We start from the raw sequence: 25524 nt of genomic DNA, 5'->3' as shown, positions 1-25524 counted from the left end.
CACACCAAAATGATGGAAGTCTCTGCTTCTGCTGTGGAAGAAGTCAGCAGTGTCTGAGACAAGCCGAGGTTCCTGCTAAAGCTTTGACAGACCTGCCATTATTTTAAACAATTTACAGCTTCCTCTGACACAGACTGCTATTTTACATATGAACCTACACTGCTTCAAATATTTATCTGTGTTTTCTAGGGTTTAGCTTCTCAACAGTGAAGAAATCTGGTGTGCTCCTGTGAGCTGAGCACACTGGGCTCTTGTAGGCATGTTCCCCAGGCCTGACACCATGATGGGCAGAAAAATATGCCAATGGGTTACCTTGCATAGTGCCCTTTCTCTCTTTGGTGTCCCCAAAGCTAGCATGCATTATTGCAAGACAAACCTCTTTTAGGGAACGGCACTTCAAGGCCCAACCAGGTGTTCCAGCAGAGACTCACGAGCAATGCTCTAAGCCTATAGCCCTCAGGGTTTACTAGCCTGGATCGGTGCTATTGCTCTGAGAGTGACTGACCTCTCTGCTGGCTTGCTCAGGACTGAGCTGAGCCTGTGAGTTTGAGCCTCACCTTTTATTGGCCCCCTGGTCCTGCTCATGCACAGTGGGGGCCTACAGTGTAGGCACAGGTGGGCTTAACACAAGCTCATGCCCACTGCCTGGTAACTAGTGGCACCTGGTTGCCTCATTTCACTACAATGCATCACTCCCCATTTGTTTCTCCTTCTGCAGCTTTCCAGTGGAATGTTCCTGGTCACTCATGAGGAATATGGCTCCTCACTAGCTCCTGAAGTATTGCTCTGGTCCTTATGTTGTCCTAATACACTTTCATTCTAGGTGAGAAACGTGTTTCTCAGGGTTCACTTTCTGATCACTAAGAGTGTCTCTGTTTCCTCACAGGCACCCATGTTTTCCTTGGCTTGGCACTGATGGAAGGATTCAATTTGCTTGCATTCCCTTGGGATTTCCATTCCCAGGAGATGTCTGCAGAGATGACATGTAAAGACTCACTGGGATGGCAAAGTGCCTCTTGTATTTCTATCTGCAATCAATTTTTATTATGTCTTCACCCACTAGATACACTTCTGTTGACCTGATGAGAAGACTGCAGCCCACTTCTGTGTGGAAATGCTGCAGCAGTTTCTCAGATATTCAGTCAAGTCTTCCACATCTCCCAAGCATTTTCCTCATGACACAGCAATATAATTTTCTAGCTGCATGACACATAAGAAACAAAAATTACATAATATTGACTGAACACTGATAGCAACATTCTTGATTACATAGAAACAGACCTTTTCAGAACAAAAAACAAATAACCTCCGTCCTCACATTGGAGGTACATGATGCAAAGATGCCAAGTAAAGAGCAGACTCAAGCTTTGAAGATTGCCAGATGTTCTTTCGCTACTGCTGCCGCTGTCATTCAGATAAAAATCATGCTCATGCCATCCCCAGGCCACCATATGCCAGTTCTGACTGACAGCAGCACCATAGGGTTAGAGCTTTTCTGTTTATTATCATGTTTAGCCAGACTAAAGGAAAACATTATCTGACGCTTGTTAAGTTATCAGATACCTTGATACCATGAAATGCCCAGAAGGATTGATTTGAGGTTTGCTTTGTTTTGGTTTTTTTTTAATGAGAAATGACTCTTAGAACCAACCTGAAAACAATCCATTGATAATACACCGCCTGGGGCTGGCAGGACAGAGGAGTACCCTGGATGAACAAGGAGAATCAGCACTATAATTTTACTTAATCTCAGTGTCACAAAAGGCCATTTTAGCCATCAACAGAAATGTGTAAAACCCAGGAAGAATGCAGGTTTGTTTCTGGTTGTTTGAACTGACTCAGGCAATTTAACTTTAACCCAGCTTCTCAAATTACTTTATCCATATAACTATAATCACATAACAGTAGGCAAAAGGGACAGAAAATTAAGATAAAAATATAACATTGGAACATAAAACATAGTTCTCCTTTCAAAACCTTCTGGGCAAGACTTCAAACCCAACTTTGCTCATGTCCATCTTTTATTCATAATAAGCAGCAGTGCAACCCTCTCAGCAGTTTAAAAACTGTGCTAATTATGGAAAAAGGGGTTCTCAAATCTTTTCTAAAAAAGAGCAGCTTCTAAATTTACATAGTTATCTCCGCCTTCCACATCCCCTTTCTTCTTCCTAATGTAAGAAGTCCTCATATAATAAATGGGAGTATGAACCCAATTGGGAGGAAGGCTTTCTTCAGAACCCAAAACAAAGAGAACCAAATGGATTTGAATGCTTTTATTGAGTTTCAACAAATCAGAAGTAATTTTGTTTTTACTTAAGGAAATAAAAGCTGTTCATTCCAAAACAGACATTTAGGGTGAAATTAACCTTACCACAGAAGGTCAGCAGAAGATGTAGTCTCTACTTAGGTCCCACTTAAGCCCTCAGATCTTGAAATTAGAGGCACAGAAGTTATCCCTCCTGTGCTGACACATAGGACCCAAAAAACTAGTAAAGCCAGAGGAAGAATCCTGTTTAGGCTTCCACAGAACAGAGTAGTTCTCATTTTCTTGCATTATAGAATCACCTGAGACCATTAGCTCTCTGGGATCTAGCCAAGACTCTTTCCTTTCCCCATATTTTTAACTGTTCGTTTTTTGTTTTTTTTTCCCCCCCTTATTTAAATTTAACTTTACAACATATTTGTCACTATTGTGAAAGAAAAAAGAGCATTTGAAAGCCCTGAAATCGGTCTCAAAAGAGGCTCTGGAAGTCTTGAATCATCTGTTCTATGCTTCAACATATTTTGCAAAACAAAGGGCCTCTTGCAGAATTTGGTATTGCCACAGACAGTCCAATCAAAATACCTTAACTACATCACTCATGAACCTTCATAGCTCATTTATCTCTGACCCATCCAGCTGCCTTCCAGCTTGAAGCAGAACAATTAGATAATGGTTTCAAATGTATTTTGGCATCAAGTTACAACAGAACTACTAGAAGGTTGCAGTTTAAATGCAAGTTTAAATTTATCCTGTAGAAATCCATTGAATATGCATGGGATGAAGCATGTATACATCCTTAGAGATGGATAATTAGGTGCCTGTGTACCAACTCAGAAGTGTAAGACACTCTTACAGCTCAATGACCAAATCTGTGAAGATATTCAAGACTGTGACTCCCACAGACATAAATTGGTGAGAGTCAACTAAATAATTTCTAACATCTGGACTTAATTCTAGCTTTGAAGACACATCTAGTTTTTAAGAGCATTTCTTTCTGAATATGATGATAGGGAAGGGTATTTTCAAAGGTGCCTGAGTACTGACTTTCATAGAAAAAAATTTATGGATTTTTATTTGCACCTTCAAAATTTAGCCTTGATTTGTAAACCGGGGGTTTACATATATCATTTAAAACCAAATTCTCAAAAATGTTATGGCATGCGACTCACTGAAAGAAGGGAAGCAGAAGGCCCTAACAGTTATGAGGATCTTGCCTATAGGAATTCCTGAAGATGTCACACATTATATTGATTTTTACCAATCAGTTACATAAAATCTGTGATGTCATATTTGCAATTCAGCATATGTGGTATTTTTTACCTTGATGTCCTCACTAGCCTCCACTAAAGCTGCTATAAACTACAGCTACACTACTGCTCCCACTAATGAGAACTCAGCTTGTTCTTTAAGGAGTGAAAGAACTAAGGAAGAGAACTTTTACATTACTACATAACTATTTGAAGGAATGAGAGCAGCAAGCAGAATTCTCACCCTCAAACATAAGCACCAATATATCTTTAAAAAACTGCTTAAGTCATCATTTAATATGCGTTTTTCTGGAAGACAGTCACTTATCTATAAGATGGTTGTTCTTGGCAATGAAGCATTCTGTATGTGCCAAGGAGATTTAAAAAAAAAAAACCAGCAAATTAAAGGCAACATTCAGCAGCGAGATGTCAAGAATGTTTTTTTTTTTAAAAATAGATAATGATAGGACATTTAATTTTTGATATTGTTTTCAGTACAGAAGCTGTTTTAAAAAAATAATTTATTAATCATCATTGCCTGTCTCTGCAGTTCTTTTCCCACGTTTTAGGTATTGAACTTGGGCACAGAGTTTCTCTGAAGTATTTTCTCTGAAATCAAACATGACTACCCTGCAGCTTATTTTATGATCTTTACCACAAGATCACTGCTGGTTTCTGTACTTCATTTAAAATGAAGTGTTCAAACCACCTCACCAGTTCTGGCTTTTAATTGGATTTGTGCCCCATATCAGCAAGGAATTTTTTAACTCCCACACGTATGTCACATCCCACCTGGTGGGCAACCCAGGGAGACTCAGGCTGGACTCCTTCACAGAAAGGAGCCAAGGTACAGATAAATTCAGTCCTCTCAAACCTGTCCCTCTCAGTGAAGGCTGTAAAGGCACGGGTAGAGTTAACCTTTTCTAAATTCCCCTGGGGCAAGGGTTAACTCTGTCTAATTTAATCTCTTTTAACAGCCCATTCTGCAAGATTAACCTCTTGTGCTTCTCTAACACCATAACCCAGGAGGCATACACAAAACACAACTTTACTTAAAGTTGGGTAAGATTATAAAGCTCGTCAAAAAACATACAATATCACTCTCAAGGCAATGGGTTACAAATAGCAAAACTTAGAAAAAATATACTCTCAAAACAACAGGTTAGAAGCAAGAGAACTTAGCAAAATCAGAAATGATGTTACCCTTATGTGCAGAGTATGTTAGAAAGGGAGAGATAGAATGATGAAGAACGAGATGAAAAAAAAGGGGACAGAAAATAATATATCATCACCCTTGAATCCAGCGATGATCTCAGCATGAGGTTTTGGTCCTTGGATGACAGGTGTGCATACATCCAGAGTTTCAAAACTGCCTCTTTTATGTTACCTGCCCCCACCTGGCCCCCTCCTGAGTGAGGCTTGGCCCAGTTTGCACAGACTCAGCATTGGGTTTGAGTGTGTTCTGGAAATGAGTCAGTGGGGCATGTGCGTCCAGGTGGTCACACCACCACCCCAGTGAGGTTGGCCAAGCAATGACCCTTATTTCTGTGCACGCTCCCTGCTCAGTGGCCTTCCACAGGATTTTCACAAGAAGGTGCTCTGCCTCCACAGGACCCTGCCTGCTGGCCACTGCTCCTTATCAAATGATGATGGTACCCTGCTGATCACGGAATGAGGGGCTCCCCCACTGCAAGAGCAGTGTTCAAGTGGCTTATCAAATGAGGACCCCACCCAAGTGCAATGTCCAGTTTGTCAGGGAGGCTCTTTTGAGGCAATTCCAGGACTAATTTCAGGACTCTGCAACATCATTTACAATAAGCATGTACTACTCCTGCTTCTTAAATAATAATTAAGTTTCTAGCAATATTTGATGAGTAATATTTGATGTTCAGCTTCTAGGATTAAAGCTTACTGAATGCACTAGACAATGACCTTTTTCAATAAGGATAAGTACCATAAAGCTTTTAGTAGAAAGTCAGAATTCAAAATCAGTATCGTTTTAGTTCAGAAAGTACCTCTAAGAAAGTACCAGCACTGTTCATCACAGAGAGAAGAATCTATTACCTGTGACCATATTTACATTCAGTTATTTCATAAAGTAATTTTAAAGAGTTTATCATTTCTTAAATGTGCATCCTGCTTAACAAGCAAAACACTTCAGAAAAATAACATTGCCAATAGCACCACTGTTCCCAGAGCAGCAGTAAAATGTTTTGAACTGATCTGATGGACAAACACTTCAACTCTTTAACTGACAGATGTTACATGCAAGCAGCCAGCACTGGATGCACCAACATGGGACCACACCAGATCTACACTGGTGTCCAGTAGAACCAGTGGCAACAACTGTGGGAAATTTTTGCCAGTGGTTGCTGGCAAGTGTAGGACTCCTGTGTACATTTCAGTAACCAAGAAATGAAAATGTTCTTAAGTGTGCTTTAATTGGGTGCTGCTATGATAATCCTTTTGAAAAGCAGCATGTATCACTCAACAGTTTGATGTTAAAAGTTTCAGTGTGATTCTTAGTACCCTGTAAAACAAGATGGCACTGAAGGATCAGAGTCTTCCTTCTGAGGAGCAAACTAAAAATTAAGAAATGTATCCTAAAAAACAGTTCCTATCCTTCCTACAAGCTCACCACAATAGCTCAGTTCCCAGCAGTCTGCTTTTGGCACAAAAATCCTGTCCTCTAAAACTCCCATTCAAACTATAAAACAAGTGAAAATTATTTTGTCTGCTTCTTAGTATTTTCTAGCTATTGATTTCAACTTGAGACATCACCCTAGTGAAGGAATATTTTATATCAAGATTCTTTCCTTTATTGGTAACAATGGAAATAATATTCATGAGAGTCAAAAGGAATCTGAATTATTTTTCCAAGTCCAAGTGATGGTCCCACTGCTCTCAAAAGCAGGAGGATCAGTCTTTGTACATATTTAAGTATAGCACTGGCCAAAATGCATGAGGAAAGGCTTAGTCCTTGTACAAGATAATATAGCCATTTATGTTTAAAATGCAATATACTGTTTTTTTCTAAGAGTGGAGTTATCTCATGGGATGAAAATGATAGCTGTTATCTGGCATGGCCCGTAGATTTTTTTCAGATTTTTTTTCCATAATTATCAGGCCAATAAAAGATACATATTTAGGGTATGACTTCAGTGATTTCTCAATAATGAAAAAGTCCACCTGAATATTTAATGAATGACTGAAAAAAAACCAAAGTAAGATGAAAAAAACATTTTATAAGCCTACATAATCACAGCCAGTTGAGATAACAATTTTCCTAACAGACATGAACTTACTCTGCATCTGGGCTTAACTTCATGAAAAAAATGCTAAATGCCTTGTGTCTTAATTTTACACAGGAGAATCCTTATGGCTTTAGCAGAGATCAGGAGTCTAGAAGGCTCAGCTGCTCAGTTCACTATAAAAATGATTGCATGAATCAATTTCTGACACCTGGTTTACTTAGGCAGTTCTTACACTCCATGTGTAGTAAAACAAACCCTGGAGAAATAAGTGTGTCCGAAGCAAAGACAGCCTATAATTACTTCTGTGCCCTCAGCAGTATCAGAATGCATCTCCTGCAGGTTTCAGATTCATAAGAAGAAAGATCAGAAGAAGGATCTTCAGCCTGAAGTCATTTCTGAGCTGGGAATTTCCCTGGAAAATTGAGCTACACCATGCACATGAAAATAACATAAATGTATATATATATGTGTGTGTGTATGTATTGATTAAGAGGTCTCTGAGCACAGTTTATGTCCAAAATGGAGTTACATTGATTCCTGAATATTACTTAAGTTCAGATCAAATAAGATCTAATACAAACTGGCCTCTACAGGTAGCTGTAATCCCATGGAAAAGGTTAAATCTAGAACATAGGGAATTCCTGTTATTTAATCTCCTTAGTCTGAACCTTTCAGGCTCTATATTGATGTTTCCCCGTGTGAGCGCACACGATGGCTCTCAGTAGGTCCAGTATGAGTATTCCAGTGGGAAGACAGGAAGAATGGTCCAGCTCTTTGCATTCCGTCCAATTATCAATATTTTTTTTAATTTCAATAATTAACAGAAGCCTGAATTTGATAAAGTAAACTCATTATGGACAGGTGCTCCCCAACCAAATATTTTATAGCATCTTGTGAAGGTTGGTGCCCAGGATAAATTGTAAGGGACTCAAATCTCTACTTTCCTAACTCTCTCAAGATTTACTCTCTTCATTGCTGCTTTCTCTTTAATTTCCATCTTGCAAACTCCCATGAATATGCAGTTTAGGAGTGCTAAAAGCCTGCACTTTAACAGATGACTGCACCATCAACAGCTGGAATGGGAAGCAAAAGTCAGACAAACAGAAGGAAAGTGGGACCCAGGAGAACATGAGATTTCATTCAGTTTGTCAGTGAAACTAATACAGTTTCATAGAGGTCATACAGTGACACAGAGGTCATACTAAAGGACATGGCAAAGGACCATGAATAGTACTGCCTAGCCAACCAGATCAGGCTCTTCACTAAATGATATACTATTTTTTCTTATTCTCATTTTTAAAAATATGTGTAAACCCTCCATTCAATTTTCCTGGGAGTTGACACACTGATTTAGTTTGGATTAAATGTCTAAATCATGCAGTTGGGTTCAGACAAACATACCCACACAACTGGCTTGAAGTGGCTGGATCATCAAGGCAGAGTACACTGAAGATTATTTCCACAAGGGGCTTTTACACAATCCTATGTACTAATCATTGTACAAACAAGTTGTAGAAACATGAGTGGTATATTTGTGCTTTTAAAAAACTTTCCTCTAGTTGCAAAAACCTTCAGGTGGATTCATTTTGCTTCATACTTAAAAACTTGTAGCCTGACACATGTTGAGACTTAAGTATCTCAAGTATCTTATAATGTATGTGTCAAAACACATATATTATAAAAACCTGTAGTAAATATACTTGTCATGATGAGTCACTGAAATTTCTACCTTAAATGTTCTTCTTCCTTTAAACACACATAACAACAAAAAATTCTTCCATGTTTTGCTATTTATTATTGGCAAGAGACTGGAGGAAGTTTTTTTCTGTTCTATCTGAAAATAAAAAGGAAAGAGTTCATTAAGCTGAATTTGTCTGTGTTTATCTACTGCTGACAGAACACACAGAATATGTAGATAGGATAATGCACTTCTCAGTCTGTGCTACTTGACAGAACACGTGGTGGAAAACTTGTTTATGGATAACCTCCACTATGAAATTCTTTTTCTACTATTTAGTGTGGTCAGATCTGCAATATCTTCCATTTACAGAAAAAATTTTGAGTCAAGAGACATGTCAGCGGTGGAAAGGATGCTTGCAGAGATGGAGAACTACAGAACAGACTCATAAATTACTCTGATGAACTTTGGATACAAAATCATAGCAAGGGGACTCAGGCAGGTCCTTATACCCATTCAGCATATCACTGGTTTCCATGGTTTATTGGCAAAATGTGACCCAACACTCTAGGGAGACCTAGATTTTTAATGTGTTTCAGTAGCTTTTATTTGTTCAAAAGGAAAGGGAATAGAAGAGATGGGGAAAAATTCAGAAAGGGAAGGAAAGGATAAAACTCTTAATCCAGTCACATGCATGTTAAAAATCCCTTATTTAATCATAGGGCTGTGAAAATTATATGCATTTTTTTCCAACAACTTTTGGCAGCTTTGTTTTCTCCAGTTGCACATACAGGAAACATTTAGTTTTCACAGTTCTAAAAAACTGAACTGCAATATATATGCAAAAGTGAATCCTCCAAGAAAGAATAATTTTTAATGAAAATGTGACCAGCTTCATTTTTTGCAGCAGGGCAAATTGACAAAAACTGTATCTTGGAAAATGGATTAGAAAATTTTGCATGAGGCTATCAGTATTTATCTTCCATTGTAACAGTAAAGTATCTGAGAATGTTTTCAAGGGCACCTGAAGATGGAATCACCTGTAGATTTTTATTCAATAACTTGTTGGGCCAGCAAAAAGCTTTTGCATTAGCAGTCATAAACACTATGCTGAAAGTCAGAAACAAATAATTGATCTGAAGGCTACTGTACCAAAAGATAGCAACATCAAATGTAAAAGAGTTAAAAACAGATTGGAAGGGTCAGAAAGAAAAATCTTGGATAACAGTCCATCATTTGATGCTTTGATTTCTTTTAGAAATTTGATTGACAGAAATTGACCATTCTTGAAAATCAAGCTAAGGATAAAATAACCAAGTGTGTTAGTAGTTTTGGCTGATGAAGGCATTTTGACCTCATGCTGTCCCTGGAACCATTTGTCTGTCTTTTTTTGTACCAAAAAAATGTTAAATGGGCTCAGCACACAATAATGTGACACAGTTCTCATGATGAAGTGTGAGGAAAGGGAAATAAAGGAGTCACCATAACGAATGTGTGAGGACTGAGCCTGAGAGGACCCTAATGAAAGCTAAAGCAAAGGAAAACACACGATAAACACATTCTAGTTGGGACTGGATGAAAGCCAAGTGATGCAGGCAAAGAGTAAGGAATGTGTCTCAGTGAAAAAAGTATATGTACAAAGCCACCACAGTTGTACTCCTGGTTCTCAACTAAGTCCTGAGACTAAAACAACATTTCTTTCTATATAGCTGAAGAACATCTTGGAAGGGATTAATAGAAAAAAAAAAATCAAGGAACTTGAGAGAAACAAAGCAGATGTCTAATAGACTGGGGCATTCCCTTGACTTCAGCATCATCTGAATTGTGCTTGAAGTATTGTCCTCTTTTTTGATTGATCCTTGTTAAGTGCAATTTAATTCTCTTATGTAAGTAAGGATGGAAGTGGCTACTGATATATATCATAAATCTGCTATCTAGGTCATATATTGAAACCTTAAAGAAATGGACATGTCAAAAAGGACTTTACTAAGTTATGCAATGTAACAATGATTTATTTGTGATATTTGCAACAAACTATACATGGTAATCTAGAAGAAATAAAAGCAAAAGAACCATAACAACATTTTGTGTTAGTACACTTTCACTTCTTGTTATCATTACAAAAATTAGCCATTTCAGTATTTTTTTGATGCAGGCAATAGTTCTTCTCTCCAGTGTGAATAAATAAATAAACTATATTTATGATGCAAGGTGAAACCCAGGGAGCTTTTCTGCTTCCAAGTCTACCAGTTCCCTGTGATCCACTCTTTCAAATCTGTTATACTGCACACTGATTTAGCAGTAAGGAAGTAAGGAAAGGAAAGATGGAAAGAGGGAGGCAAAGGGAGGGAGGGAGGGAGAGAGAGAAGGAGGGGAATAAAGAGAAAGGAAAAGTAAACTCCTCAACTGATGTCATCTTAACAAATTTTTTACATCAGAACTTGTTATTAACATTGCTACTTGTGATTATATTTTAGAAACAGGAGTTGGTTATTTTTCCACTTTATTTCTAGTTTGCTCAAACACAACAATGGCATTTAGATTAGGAGAAACACTGAAGGGGTTGATACAGTGATTGGATGGAACTTCCTTTTCAAAAGAAACCACTGCTTCCCCAATTTTTAACTTTTATATTCCTGATAACAGACTTCCCAGTATACACCATAAGATGGACTGACCCTGTAAATGTTAAAAAATCAGGCCTCATCCCTTATCTCCCTCCTTCCCAATACAAGGAAAGTAGAAAAGCTCATTCCATAGAACAGAACTTGTACTCAGTCTCAAACAAAGGAGTTACCTCCTCGCTTTTATGTTAGAATGGATTTTGTTTCATGTTTTACACCAGAGGAAGACACTATGCCAAGTTTAAATTAAGAACAAACGTTCAAGAGATGGTGCATCACTTGTGGTTTTGGCAGTGGTAAAAAAAAAAAATAAAAAAAAGAAAACATACTTTTTATGGAAAGCAAATATAGACCACAACAGGCAAAGAGAAAACTGCATGGACAAACAAAACTGCTGGATAATCAAATCAGAATTACACAGGAAGCTGACACTCATTCTCTACAGTGGAAAACCAAAGATAAAAATGAGTCATATATTTTATATTTTTGGACAAGACAAACCTCTATTTGTCTGGCAGTCCATGATTTATGTTCTTAAAGAAGTCTAATATTTCCAATATTATCTCAAATAACCAACCAAATAATCCAGCCGAAGGATCATTTAAAATAGTTGATGTCATGAAATAGTTGAGTGCTTAGTGAATAGCAGGAAAATGGCTGGCCTTGAGCTGCAATATGCATTTTAAATTGAATTATTAGAGCAGATAAAAAAAGTGATGGAGGGAGAAAGGGAGGAGGGAGGGGAGGAAAGAAATGAAGGAAAATAGGGGGAAAAGGAGGAGAAAGAAGAGAAAAGAAGAAAGAGGAATAAAAGAAAGAATGGAAGGAATGAAGAAGCAGAAAAACAAGACAAAGAGTAAGGCAAATAAAAAGGAACATTATTAATAAGCTCTAAGTGCCTTAGATACTGAGTTTCTTCTTTAGAGGGTGACAACAATTCTAAGGGAAATCGCCCTTTCCAGATAATTTAAAAATATGCTTGCTTTCACTTTTTATTTTTTTTTTCTGAACAATTTTATTTCCTGGCTTGTTTTGCATAGAAGTTGCCATTTATATGCACAGTGAAAAACACTCCTGTATATTTAATTTAGACCTCCCTTGAGTAAACTCCTACTCGTCTTGTGATATGCTGGTGCTATATTTCGCCAAAATGCTGAGAAATCATGATGATTCTGCAAAGGTGTAAACAAAAGCAGGTAGGATTTGAGCATACATAACACATATATAGCTAAAGAAATGTAATCACCATGTTTTCTGAGACACACAAAAAAGTCATGTCTTCCCTTTCATCATTATACACAGAAATAACACTAAATGTATTTTACTGTTGAGTGAAAAAGAATAGTGCAATTATATAACTTATCCAGTTACCAAATGAAATAGAGGTACTATAAAAGCCCCTTTAAAACCTGCTTGTGGCAGAAGCTTCGTTACATTTTAAAAAGGGAATTATGATTCCTATTATCTGAGATCTAAGGAACATGTGAGCAATAGTATATTTCGGTATGAAATAGGGTGAGTATGATCTTTGTATTCTAGGAAGCAGAAATAAATGCCATGATTCCTAAATCTTCTGTACAGTGTAATGAGCATTCATATATCAAAGTTCTCACCCACTGCTATAGCAACAAAGCAGAACAGACAGAAACCACTAAATAGTTTGGAATAGTTTAGGAAGAAAAAAAAACACTTTTTTTTAAAAGCCTTGACATGAACATTTGCATTTCCAGAACTTGAGGAGAATGGGGGAAAAAAAGAGATAGACACAAAAAAAGAGGTGTAGTTTCCATTTCATTCCCTCAAATAGTAAATGCAGTGTAGCCTGAGTATGGTTTATGGACTGCTCTGTGGCACGTTTGATCTCCTGAGCATCTACATGCACCACATGAGGAATTGGTGGGGTGCTGCAGTGTCACTAGGGACGTGCCAACCACTGGGGTGCTGATCCCCAGAGCGTCACTCTGCTCTATCTACTTCTGCTATCTCAGTTCTTATAGCATTATTATTAGTACTTATTAGTGGATTAGTGGATTCTCCGTCCCTGGAGATATTTAAAAAGAGACTGGATGTGGCACTCAGTGCCATGGGCTGGTAACTGCAGCAGTAGTGGATCAAGGGTTGGACTTGATGATCTCTGAGGTCCCTTCCAACCCAGTCGATTCTATGATTCTATGATCATTTGGTACAGCAGAAGCACTCCCTGTTGGGTTGCAGAGCCACCACCCATTCACACACTGGAGAAGAAACATGAGTATGAAAATGTCCCAGATAAATCAATTTACAATAACCTTCTCAATCAGAAGATGATAGCAAACAAATAAGGCTGAGAAAATTCAGGCTACTAAGTATGTTTTGAAGACTATATTCCATGATGCCACTTTTATTATAAGGCAGATATAATTTTTGGAGATATAAAATTAACATAGTAGTCTGTACTGGTTTATTCACTGTTTAAAATTTGCTCCTACTAAGTTAAATTTAAAGATCATGCCCAGTACTGAGATGCCATTGTGCTTATAAGCACCAGTGTACAAGTATTTTCTCGAATTTCTTTTTTGTAAACACAAAGAATTGAAGTCCAACATCTTTAAGGGTCAGGATAGTCAAAAGGAAGTTTATTGAAGGTAGCCTGTCTAGGCCCATCCTGAACTAGTTCAGAATCAGATCTCACAACATGAGTACACCATAGTGTTTATTTTTACAGTCAATTATCAGTCTGATCATGTGCACTCACTTCATTTGTCTTTAAATGGGCAGCTTATAGCTATGAAAAAGAGAGGTCAAGCATTTGTTCATGCCTCAATGACCCAATCAATGGCTGTGATCATGGCAACCTATTTGGCAAATAATTGCACCCAAAGGTATCCATTTACTGCTGAGCAAAATGCCAGTGCAGGGCCTGGCTCAAAGTTGCAATATTTAGTAGAATACATCACAGCGTTGCATTTCTTTCTGAATTTAAATTTAAGAATTTATTTTACATAATATTTACAATTTCAACAAGTGTAGAGATTGTACAATTAAATCTCAGAAAGCTACTCTCAATAATACTGGCAGAAATAAATGGGTTTTGCTATTGGTAGAAAAACATACTTTTGGCTAAAATTTCTTCCATGTCAACAGCCTTGACAGGGAGAGAATATTACAGAGATAAACAGAGCAGCACTGGGATTTTTTGTGGGGTTTTTTTGTTTTGTTTTGTTTTTTTTCTACGTATTACACTTTTACTCTCTACAGACACGTCATCCAGCAACTGTAGCAGTGGACTGCCACCAAAATGGATGTTAACATTCAAGGTCTCAAAGGGTCCTTGCAGAGAGCTTATCCAAAGTACACAGCTGGGTTCATATTCGAAGAAGGAATAAAGCTGTATAGTAAAAAGAGGTGGGAAGTAGTTGTTCTCTCTTATCACTCCTGTGCAGACTACCAAATCAAGGACTGATCTTCTGCATTCTCCAACAATATCATTGTGTCTTTCAAGATGTTCAGACAGAAGGTACTTTGGTCTTCAGACGCCTGTTTCAGAGATGACAGAATTCAAAAGGTCACTCTCAAGCTTCCACTGATCATTAAAACAGAGGTGGGAGACGGGAGGAAGAACAGCAGTAAAATGAGCAGCTTACCATGCCCAAGTCATCTCATGTAATATAGTATGCATATATATCCATCATCACATTTGGTGTATAAAATCATTGCCAATTTTTTCTCTGTTTTTCATCAGCTCCTCCCATGGGAGAGTAAGATGTAAGAGTTAACAGTAAGAGTTAACAGATGCAGCCAATTTTAAAGTGTTTATAATCCTGCCCATGACAGAAATGCTGTTAAAAAACAAAACCAAAAAAACTTGACAGTGTATTTCTGTGAACGTGGATAAGGTGGAAACAACATTCTTGTCCTGTCAACCTTGAGGAAAATGCTTAAAAATACAAAGACATGTTATTAAAATTTCAGGGAGACGGCACATGGCTGCTTCTTTCACTCTCCTTTGAACTGTGACTACTCCATGACAGCTTTGACATTTACCAGATGGAGTCAGAGTTGTCTCACGCACAAGCATAAGCATATTTTTCCTTTCAAAATATTGGCATTAAAACCTTAGCTTTAAGTAAATGAACAAAAAAGAGATATTTGAATCTTCTCTGCAGCCATGCAACACTGCAATATCTTTCCTACATGCAAGGGGATATGAAGTGATTAGTACTATTTTTTAAAAATCATTTAAAAATCTGTAGTAGACATCAAAAGCTGTTGCAGCAAAGATGAAAGAAACTACAGTGTTAACAGGTGAACTACTACTTTTAGAATAATCTTCAAAAACTTAACTGTAATTAGCCACTGGTTCTGCTCAAATCTTGAATTTAAATTCAGTGTTGCAAAGAAAAAAGGGAAGAAAGAAAAAATGTGAAGACCTATAATTCTTACACAATTTTCGGGAATGCCTTTCCCTAATTTCTGCTCATACCTAATAGGTACTCAAATATACTAAGTGCTTAAGAAAAAATTTGTAGAAAAAAAAAAATCTTTGCTTGATGGCTTGTGTGAGTTTCACTTGCATATAAAAAAAATGTGTTCTGTTTGGTACTTTTTAAATTCCTTGACATTAGAAAAGGAAAACTTCCCTACAAATTCTATTAAAATAACTATGGATGCAATCATGAAATAGGAAGAGAAGTAATACAAGTAGTCCTACATATTAAGGATGCAAAAAAGATTATGTTACTATAGCTCCCTTTTTCAAAAAAAAACAAGACAGGTATTTACTTGTCTAAACCAGAAAAAAAACCCAGAAATAGAAAAAAAAATCTGTTATTTTCAATGGTAGGTCCACCAAGTAAAGCATTAACTAAGTGGGTTTAATTTATTATTGCTGGGATTTGTTTGAGAAAGCTGCAGGGGACCTAAAATATATTTTAATAGAGCCATTCAAAAGGATAGTGTTTGCCTCTGCAAAGTAATAATGTATCAAAAATATATCAGGGAAGTAAGTATCCATAAAAACCATAGCAAACATAGAAATCTCATCTTGTAGAAATATTGCCAGTTTTCTCTAGAGACAAGAATACACAGAGACCTGAAAAAGCTGTGAAGGGTGCAAAAAACTTAGTATTATTTTCCTTTTTGCTCAATTTTTAATATCTCCCCATAGCCAAAAAGAATATATTTTTTATCTAAAATTCTTGTTTATTAAGCAAACAATGAGAACAAAGGCATGCTGCAGTTCTGAAAACAAGACACTTTAAATGTACATGTGCAATGCAAAGGAAGGAAAAGGGATCCTTGGTACCTACAGTTTACTTCGGTGATGTATATACACAATGTATGGGGGACCAAGGATTAAGAAAGCAACACATCATTTCCCTGAAGGAGTATTTCAGTATAGCTAACTTCATTACTTCTGTCTGTCTGTCTAGCCCATCTTGGCTTCATTTCCTCTAGCCCTGTCTGATGTCCATGTCCCACACCAGTGGCTGGCTCACAGGTTCCTCCTTCCTACTCATAACCAGTCCAAACTCCACCAGCCTCTTCTGCTTAATTCCAAACCTCCACCTCATAATTTCCTGGCAGTTTGTTGTTGTCCAGTCTTCCAGTCCCAGTCCAGTCATTGCAAGTTCCCTGTTCAGGTCTGCTCTTTCATATCTAAAGAAAATTCCTGCTTAGCAGAGTGTAGTGAAATGAGGCAACCAGGTGTTCCAGCAGAGACTCACGAGCAATGCTCTAAGCCTATGGCTCTCAGAGTTGACCAGCCTGGATCAGTGCTATTGCTCCAAGAGCAACTGACCTCTCTGCTGGCTTGCTCAGGACTGAGCTGAGCCTGTGCTTCAGACCTCACCTTTTATTGGCCCCCTGGTCCTGCTCATGTGCAGTGGGGGCCCACCCTAATCAGGCACAGGTGGGCTTGACACAAGCTCATGCCCACTACCTGGCAATTAGTGGCACCTGGTTGCCTCATTTCACTACAGCAGAGGGAGGAATGGGACTATTGCTGAGAATTCAGTAATGATGGGATGCCTGATCTTGAATAATACTTTATCCTTCATGACAAATCAATGAAATTATAGGAAAATCCTGCTTTACCTACTTAGACTGAAAAATATACAGTTACTCTGTCAAACAGCTCATGTGCAGCCTGGGTATTTGCAAGTCTTCCAGAGAACAACAAGTACTACCAAATAGGCCACAGAAGTCTTTACTGAACATGCCTGATTAATGACAGTGTCCAAAGGCTTATTAATCTCCCAGATCTGGATAAGTTTTCACAAGGACAAAAATGCCATGTGTTTGATGCAGACGTCACAGAGCTACCATACTTTCCTTAAAATTAAACATCACCAAAATTATTTCAACAATACAGAAGAACATGTTTTTTCCATGTTTCTTCTAAACACATGCGCTGTTTTGTCTGAAACTTTAAAAAAACAGCTCCAGGAAGAATATGAGTAGCCAAAATTTAATTCCCATTAGGTATAATTCAGGTCAAGTCTACCTCTATAGTAATTCAGTGTTTTTCAAGTACCTGGTGTCTGATGGCTTGAAAACATGTACTGCTTACTTATTACTCAAACAAAGCCTATTCTGCTTTTGGTATCTGTCACTTTCTCCTCGTTTTTTTTCTGTTCTACTTGTTAAAAGTTCAAAAGAGAAGATATGCTATCATCAGCAGGAAACATGTAGAACCAGCTATTATATTCTAAATAGGAACATAAAGATGTTATGCTAGTTTCACACATTCATTTATCTATGTCTGCCTAGTAGCAACAGCTACAAGGTGAGAACACCAGCAACATCTGTTTAAAAGCAAAAAACCTTCCTATTTACAAAAAATCATTCATATCAACAACACTTGGAAATTAAGGCATTAACTTTTCATTTATCTGAAGTATGTACGTATCATTCAGCTTATTGGTTTAAAAAAAAAAAGTCAAGTTAGATGCTTTATTAAAAATTATATTATAGATGGAAGAGACCTGAATTTTCTTGGTTCCCAAGACATCACTGGTGTGCTGAAAACCTAATAATTCAGTATCTATAAATGGCATTTAAAAACTGTTCCATTATCCCAAGTATTTATGTGAAGAACCATTTTGGGATGAATATCTAGTCAGACAAGGCCTTTAAGATTCTCAAGTCCAACCTTCTTAATGCAAATGGTGGACAAGCCGACTAGAAGAGGAGCGCTGCTGGATCTTGTACTAACCAACAAGGAGGGCCTTGTTGAAGCAGTGGTAGTCAATGGCAGCCTTGGCTGCAGTGATCATGAGATGGTTGAGTTCAGGATCCTGTGTGGAAGGACCAGAATGCCCAGTAGGACCAGAACCCTGGACTTCCGCAGGGCAAACTTTGGCCTCCTCAATCAACTGTTAAGAGAAATCCCATGGGACAGGGTGTTAGAAGATAAAGGGGCTCAAGATAGCTGGTCAATATTCAAAGACCACTATCTGCAAGCACAGGATCAGAGCATCCCTATGGTTAGGAAATCCAGTAAGGGAGCTAGGAGGCCTGCATGGTTAAAAAAGGAACTGCTGGGAAAACTTAAGTGGAAAAGGAAAATCTACAGATCATGGAAGGGGGGGCTGGTCACTTGGGAGGAATACAGGACTGTCGTCAGAGGATGTAGGGAGGCAATTCGGAAAGCTAAGGCCTCCTTGGAACTTAACCTTGCAAGTCAGGTTAAGGATAATAGAAAGGGCTTTTTCAAATACATAGCTAGTAAAACTAACACTAGAGGCAATATTGGCCCACTAAGGGATGAGATGGGAGCCCTGGTGACAGAGGATATAAAGAAGGCAGAGGTGCTGAACACCTTCTTTGCCTCTGTCTTTACTCCTGCAGGGTTTCCGCATGAGCCCCAGATTCATTTAGCCCCAGAAGTAGTCGAGATAGATGAGGAGCTTGACATAGTAGATGAGGATTGGGTTAGGGATCAGCTGAGTAATCTGGACATCCATAAGTCGATGGGTCCAGATGGAATGCATCCAAGGGTGCTGAGGGAACTGGTGGAGGTCATTGCTAGGCCACTCTCCATCATCTTCAGTAAGTCATGGGTAACAGGAGAGGTGCCTGAGGACTGGAGAATAGCAAATGTCACTCCAGTCTACAAAAAGGGCAAAAAGGAGGACCCGGGTAACTATAGACCGGTCAGCCTCACCTCCATCCCTGGAAAGGTGATGGAACAACTTGTTCTTGTCGCTATCTCCAGGCATATCAAGGACATGGGGGTCATCAAGAGCAGTCAGCATGGTTTTATCAAGGGTAAATCATGTTTGACTAACCTCATAGCCTTCTATGAGGAAATTACTAGGTGGATAGATGATGGAAGAGCGGTAGATGTGGTTTATCTTGATTTCAGTAAAGCATTTGACACCGTCTCTCACAGCATCCTTGTAGATAAGTTGACCAAGTGTGGGTTTGGTGATCAGGTAGTGAGGTGGATCAGGAACTGGTTGAAAGGAAGGAGTCAGAGAGTTGTAGTCAATGGGGCAGAATCTGGTTGGAGGTGTGTGACTAGTGGAGTCCCTCAGGGGTCGGTACTGGGACCAGTGTTGTTCAATATCTTCATCAACGACTTGGATGAGGGTATAGAGTGTACCCTCAGCAAGTTTGCTGATGACACTAAGCTGGGAGGAGTGGCTGACACACCGGAAGGCCGTGCGGCCATTCAGAGAGACTTAGACAGGCTAGAGAGTTGGGCAGAGAGAAACATGATGAAGTTCAACAAGGGGAAGTGTAGAGTTTTGCATTTGGGGAAGAACAACACGATGTCCCAGTATAGGTTGGGGGCTGACCTGCTGGAGAGCAGTGTAGGTGAAAGAGACCTGGGGGTCCTGGTAGACAAGAGGATGACCATGAGCCAGCAATGTGCCCTTGTGGCCAAGAAGGCCAATGGCATCCTGGGGTGCATTAGGAAGGGTGTGGTTAGTAGGTCAAGAGAGGTTCTCCTCCCCCTCTATTCTGCATTGGTGAGGCCACACCTGGAGTATTGTGTCCAGTTCTGGGCCCCTCAGTTCAAGAAGGACAGGGAAGTGCTTGAAAGAGTCCAGCGCAGAGCTACGAAGATGATTAAGGGAGTGGAACATCTCCCTTATGAGGAAAGGCTGAGGGAGCTGGGTCTCTTTAGTTTGGAGAAAAGGAGACTGAGGGGTGACCTCATCAATGTTTTCAAATATGTAAGGAGCGAGTGTCAGGGAGATGGAGTTAGGCTTTTCTCAGTGATTACCAGTGATAGGACAAGGGGTAATGGGTGTAAATTGGAGCATAGGAGGTTCAAGTTGAATATTCGAAAAAATTTTTTTACTGTAAGGGTGACAGAGCCCTGGAACAGGCTGCCCAGGGAGGTTGTGGAGTCTCCTTCACTGGAGACATTCAAAACCCGCTTGGACACGTTCCTGCGCGATGTACTCTAGGTGGCCCTGCTCTGGCAGGGGGGGTTGGACTAGATGATCTTTCGAGGTCCCTTCCAACCCCTAGGATTCTATGAACCATTAACCTAACTCTCCTGGGTCCAGTGCTAAACCATATCCCTGAACACCACATGTACATATCTTTTAAACACCTCCAGGGACATTGACTCAAGCACCACCCTGGGCAATTTGTTCCAGTGAAGAAGTTTCTTCTAATGTCTAATCTAAATCTCCCTCAGCACAGCTTGACAGCCATTTCCTCTTGCCCTGTTGCTTGTTAATCAAGTAATCAGAGAGCTCAACCCCAACTTCACCACAGCCTCCTTCCCGGTAGCTGTAGAGAGCGGTAAGGTCTCCCCCTTGCATCCTTTTCTCCAGACTGAACAACCCCAGGGATCGATCACATTTTGGGCAATGTGTACTTCATAATATCTACAATAAAAAAAGACTCTTAAAGCAGCAAAACTGCAGATAACTATTGGACAATGTAAAAAAACTACAGCAGTCATATCTTAATGTAGGATGGGTGTACACAGACTGTGCTATTAAAGCAAATATTCTTTTAGACTTGGATAATACTCCTGAGAATAAAGAATTTCTGATTAAAAGTTATTCTGCTCAGTGGACTAGGATTTGGTTTTTAGCTGCCAAAACCTAATCATTTCTCATCGGTGACAATTCTCTCTCTGCTATGAATATATTTGCTGTAGCAGTCCAGCAGACTTCCCATGTGTCATTCCCATCACTCCAGGACACTTTGTAACAGTATCAAAACCTATGGGTCTGTGAATTTTAAAAATAGTATTTCTGATTCTAATGTAGGCAGTGAATTTTAAATGAATGTTTTATATTAATAAAACAAGAGGCTGGCATTTTCATAATGTCCAAGGAACCCATTGTAGCTGAAATTCATTGCTCTGTATCTGAAGACAAAGTAATTGTTCTATAATTAAGGCCACAGCTTCAGTTCAGCATCTTGCTGGCTGTGGACTGAAAAGTGATTGTTGCCCCTAAGCAGGCAATTTGGATCAACATCTTCCTGTTAACAACTTGGCACATCTGTAATCTTCCTCAGCATGCTGGCTAAATCAGAACCAGCATCTACTCACAGTTTGCCATATTCCATAGGGATGCAGATGTTCCTTTCAGAGTAAACCACACTGTTCTTCAGCAATTTGTGTGTGCGGGGAAAGCTGATGAAAACTTTTTTTCTACTAAAGCTTTCATGGATAAAAATATGGTTTAATTTAAGGCCGACTTGTAAGGAGAGTGATTGTTGCTGAAAACATTTGATTTTACCATGTGAAATGTAGTTTTAATTTGGCTTTTCAGTTAACATGCAACTTAAATGTAACAAAGGTATATTCAAAATAACTACTTTTACTGACAATGTGTTAAATGTTTGTTTTGAAGAAATAAAACAAAATGCAAATTAATTTTAATGGAAAATACCTTTTCAACTACTTCTTTTTTTTTTTTTTAGACAGAGAAACTCACTTCTTAATTAAATATCAGGGGTATACAAGCTATAGAAGGCACTTTGTACATGAGTTGAGAATAGAGGGTTAATTCCCCACATGAACTTTATATTAAAACAACTTTAAATTTGCTTCCTGGAGGTGCCCTTTAAGGACATTTGCTTGGCCCATGACCCACTGGCATTTCTCAGACACGAGATCTCCCAAACCCAATGTCTCTAAGATCCAGTTCTAAAATATCACTGTCCATTCACCATCACATTTTGAGTGTGTGTCTGTAAAGAGAGCAATCACAAAGAACCCTTCTTTTCTGACAGAAGAGCCAGGGACCTGAGATAGCTTTCAGTTACAGTATCAAAACAGAATACCTGGTCAGGAGTAAGAGGGAAACATAACAATTGGAAATGGAAAGACATGGTGACTGGAAAAGAAGTCAGAAAAATGACAACCTGCCTAGAGCCTGTCCTCTGCCAGTACCTGTGGGACCACTCTGAAAATGTACCCCAGTGAGCTGGAACCAAACTGCAAATCAGAGCAGAGCCTCTTGCTGATTTTGTGGTGAGGCTACCATGGGACTCTAGGCATAAGACCTGATGCTTGTCTGATGGGTTTTTTTGGTATTTTTTGTGCATTTTTTCCTTGGTTTTATTCTGATCCTTTCTCTAGATTGAACTACATTTTTCTTCCCATTGGACTATCTGAGTTCCACGAGTAACTGTAATACCAAAAGACAGCAACAGTAAAAAGTGAGAGATGATACAGAAATACAAGAAGGATTTTAACAAAAGCCCTGTATGATGGTTTTGAATCCTAAAACGCAGGCAATGGAAATATTCAGTATAAAAATGAGGCATGAACTTCAGAGCATCTCATTAAACATAGCATGTCAACTAGAATTCATGAGAAACAAGGCTGAAACCTGTGATATCTGACAAACATTTCTAGTTTCAAAGGAATGGGGATGATATGCTGCCAGTAATGACAATTTACGTGGCTGAATATAAGAATAGTTCTGATAGTTCTTTTATTTAAACCATATCCCTATAAAAATATGTGTGGGAACAGCTTGGATGTTCTTCAAAGAGCTCAATGGGCTGCACAATAATATAAGTTAAAGCCATTTCAAACAAATTTAAGGGGAGTATTTTCATTTTATTCCATTTCTGTATTTTTTTGATGTAATTTGAGCACTGCTGCAGACAAAGTAAATCTCATTAAGTCTAATCAAAACCTAATGTAATACATCATTATCATGAAGCATAAAAGATATTTATCTCTTTAGTATGACAGCAAAAAGTTTGTTACAGACTGTCATATTACATTCCTATATATCCTCTCACAAAATTCATTAGAGGTTTCTAGTTCTTTGTAAACTAGTCACATATGAATTGTGCTAACAATGAGTACATGATTAATTAGCCAGGATACAAAAGTATTCACATAGGTGAGGCCAAGAATTAGTTGTGAAATAATTTACTTATGAAGAGTCCATCTGTTTTGTATGCAAGAGCAATGGAAAATATTTCTGCAGGAAAATATGTTACTTCTGAGTAATCTACCTTCCTAAATTATAAAGGCATAATTGAAAATCTCAGAACTACAGCAAGTCATGGTAGTATCCTCTCTGTAGATTTAATGATAATTTAAAGGAGAGTTGTTATGTGCCCTATTGTGCCGCATTGGATAAAAAATCGGCTGGATGGTTGGGCTGAAAGAGTGACAGTGAATGGAACTAAATCTGGCTGGAAAACGGTCCCAAGTGGTGTCCCCCAGGGTTCAGTGCTGGGGCCTCTTCTCTTCAATATCTTCATTAATGATTTGGATGAGGGCAATGAGTGTACCCTCAGTAAATTTGCAGATGACACCAAACTAGGTGTCTGTGTGGATCTGCTGGAGGGCAGGGAAGCCTTACAGTAGGACTCAGACAGGTTGGGCCAATGGGCCAAGGATAATTGTGTGAGGTTTAACAAGGCCAAATACCAGGTCTTGCACCTGGGGCATAACAACCCCATGGTAAGCTACAGACCTGGGGAAGTGTGGTTAGAGAGCTGCAAGCTGGAAAGGAACCTTTGGTTGATAATTGACTTAATATGAGTCTGCAATCTGCACAGGTGGCCAAGAAGGCCAGCGACATCCTGGCTTGTATTAGGAACTCAGTGGCCAGCAGGAATAGGGAGGTGATCATCCCTCTGTACTCAGCTCTGGTGAGGCCCCATCCTGAGTCCTGTGCTCAGTTCTGGGCACCTCACTATAGGAGGGACACAGAAGTGCTGGAGCGTGTCCAGAGAAGGGCACTGAGGCTCATGAAGGGCCTGGAGCACAAGTCCTGTGAGGAGCGGCTGAGGGAGCTGGGGGTGTTTAGTGTGGAGAAGAGGAGGCTGAGAGGAGACCTTAGAGCTCTCTTCAACCACCTGAAGGGAGGTTGGAGCGAGGAGGGAAACGGCCTCATCTCCTTAGTGACTGTGATAGGACCGGAGGGAATGGATGGAAGCTGTGCCAGGGGAGGGTTAGGCTGGATGATAGGAAACATTTTTTCACTGAGAGGCTTGTCAGGCATTGGAATGGCCTGCCCAGGATGGTGGTGGAATCACCATCCCTGGAGGCATTTAAAAGGCTTTTGGACCTGGTCCTTAGGGACATGGTTTAGTAGTTAGATTATGGTGTTGGTCAAAGGTTGGACTGGATGATCTTGGAGGTCTCTTCCAAGCTAAACATTCTGTGATTCTGTGATTGTTTCTATTACTCATGGTTACTACTAAAATGATAGCTGCTTACTTGAATTTACACCCTCTCTTACTCATACAAAGCAAATATAGAGAGCTGCAAACAGGTGACAAGTCATGAGACTTGAGACTATTCTGTACCCATCCCTGGAGTGTACTGACACCCAGGACAGCAACAAAAGCATCAGTCAACAGTCTGGACAGAAAAATCACATGGGCTCTGTCCTAGAAGGGAAGAATAGATCTTATTCTATGCCATATTTACAGCGAAAAATACTGAGCTTGGTGCAGCTTTTAGGGCACATTTCCTTTATTTTCTGTCAGATTTTTTTGCCATGGAGAAACATAAGCAACATGAAGGAGAAAAATATCTACTTAAAACTTAAATGTTGATGAACTGACAACCACCTGCAGTTCTGCAATTCTGGAGTTCTGGGCATTAAAAAGAACTATGTTTTTACAAAACCAGCCTTACTTTTAAAAACAGCACAGAGGTAAAATGCAAACATACAATATAATTGTATCATAATTGTCACATTTTAGCTTTTATTGTTATTCTCCACTGGTACTAATCCCAGAGTACTCTTTAAGAATGTCATATGATATTGTGAAATAGTTTTGTATATTAAAATATGGCATTTTAAAGGCAAAATGGCTTTTTTCTTTTTTTAATGTTGTACAAAATGATATAATAAGAGCTATTCATAGAGTTGTTTTTTATTTTTTTTTTGGGGGGGGGGTTGTGTTTTTTTTAATGAGGGCAATTTCAATTTGTGTCAAATTCAGTTACCCTTAGGTATATAGACCTCAGTTTGTTAGATGTTGGCCAGTCTGGATGCATTCTGCACATTAATTATTT

The sequence above is a fragment of the Calypte anna genome, chromosome 1 (assembly GCF_003957555.1).
Source record: "Calypte anna isolate BGI_N300 chromosome 1, bCalAnn1_v1.p, whole genome shotgun sequence".
NCBI classification, from domain to species: Eukaryota; Metazoa; Chordata; class Aves; order Apodiformes; family Trochilidae; genus Calypte; species Calypte anna.
Note: the sequence above shows the minus strand (reverse complement) of the source record.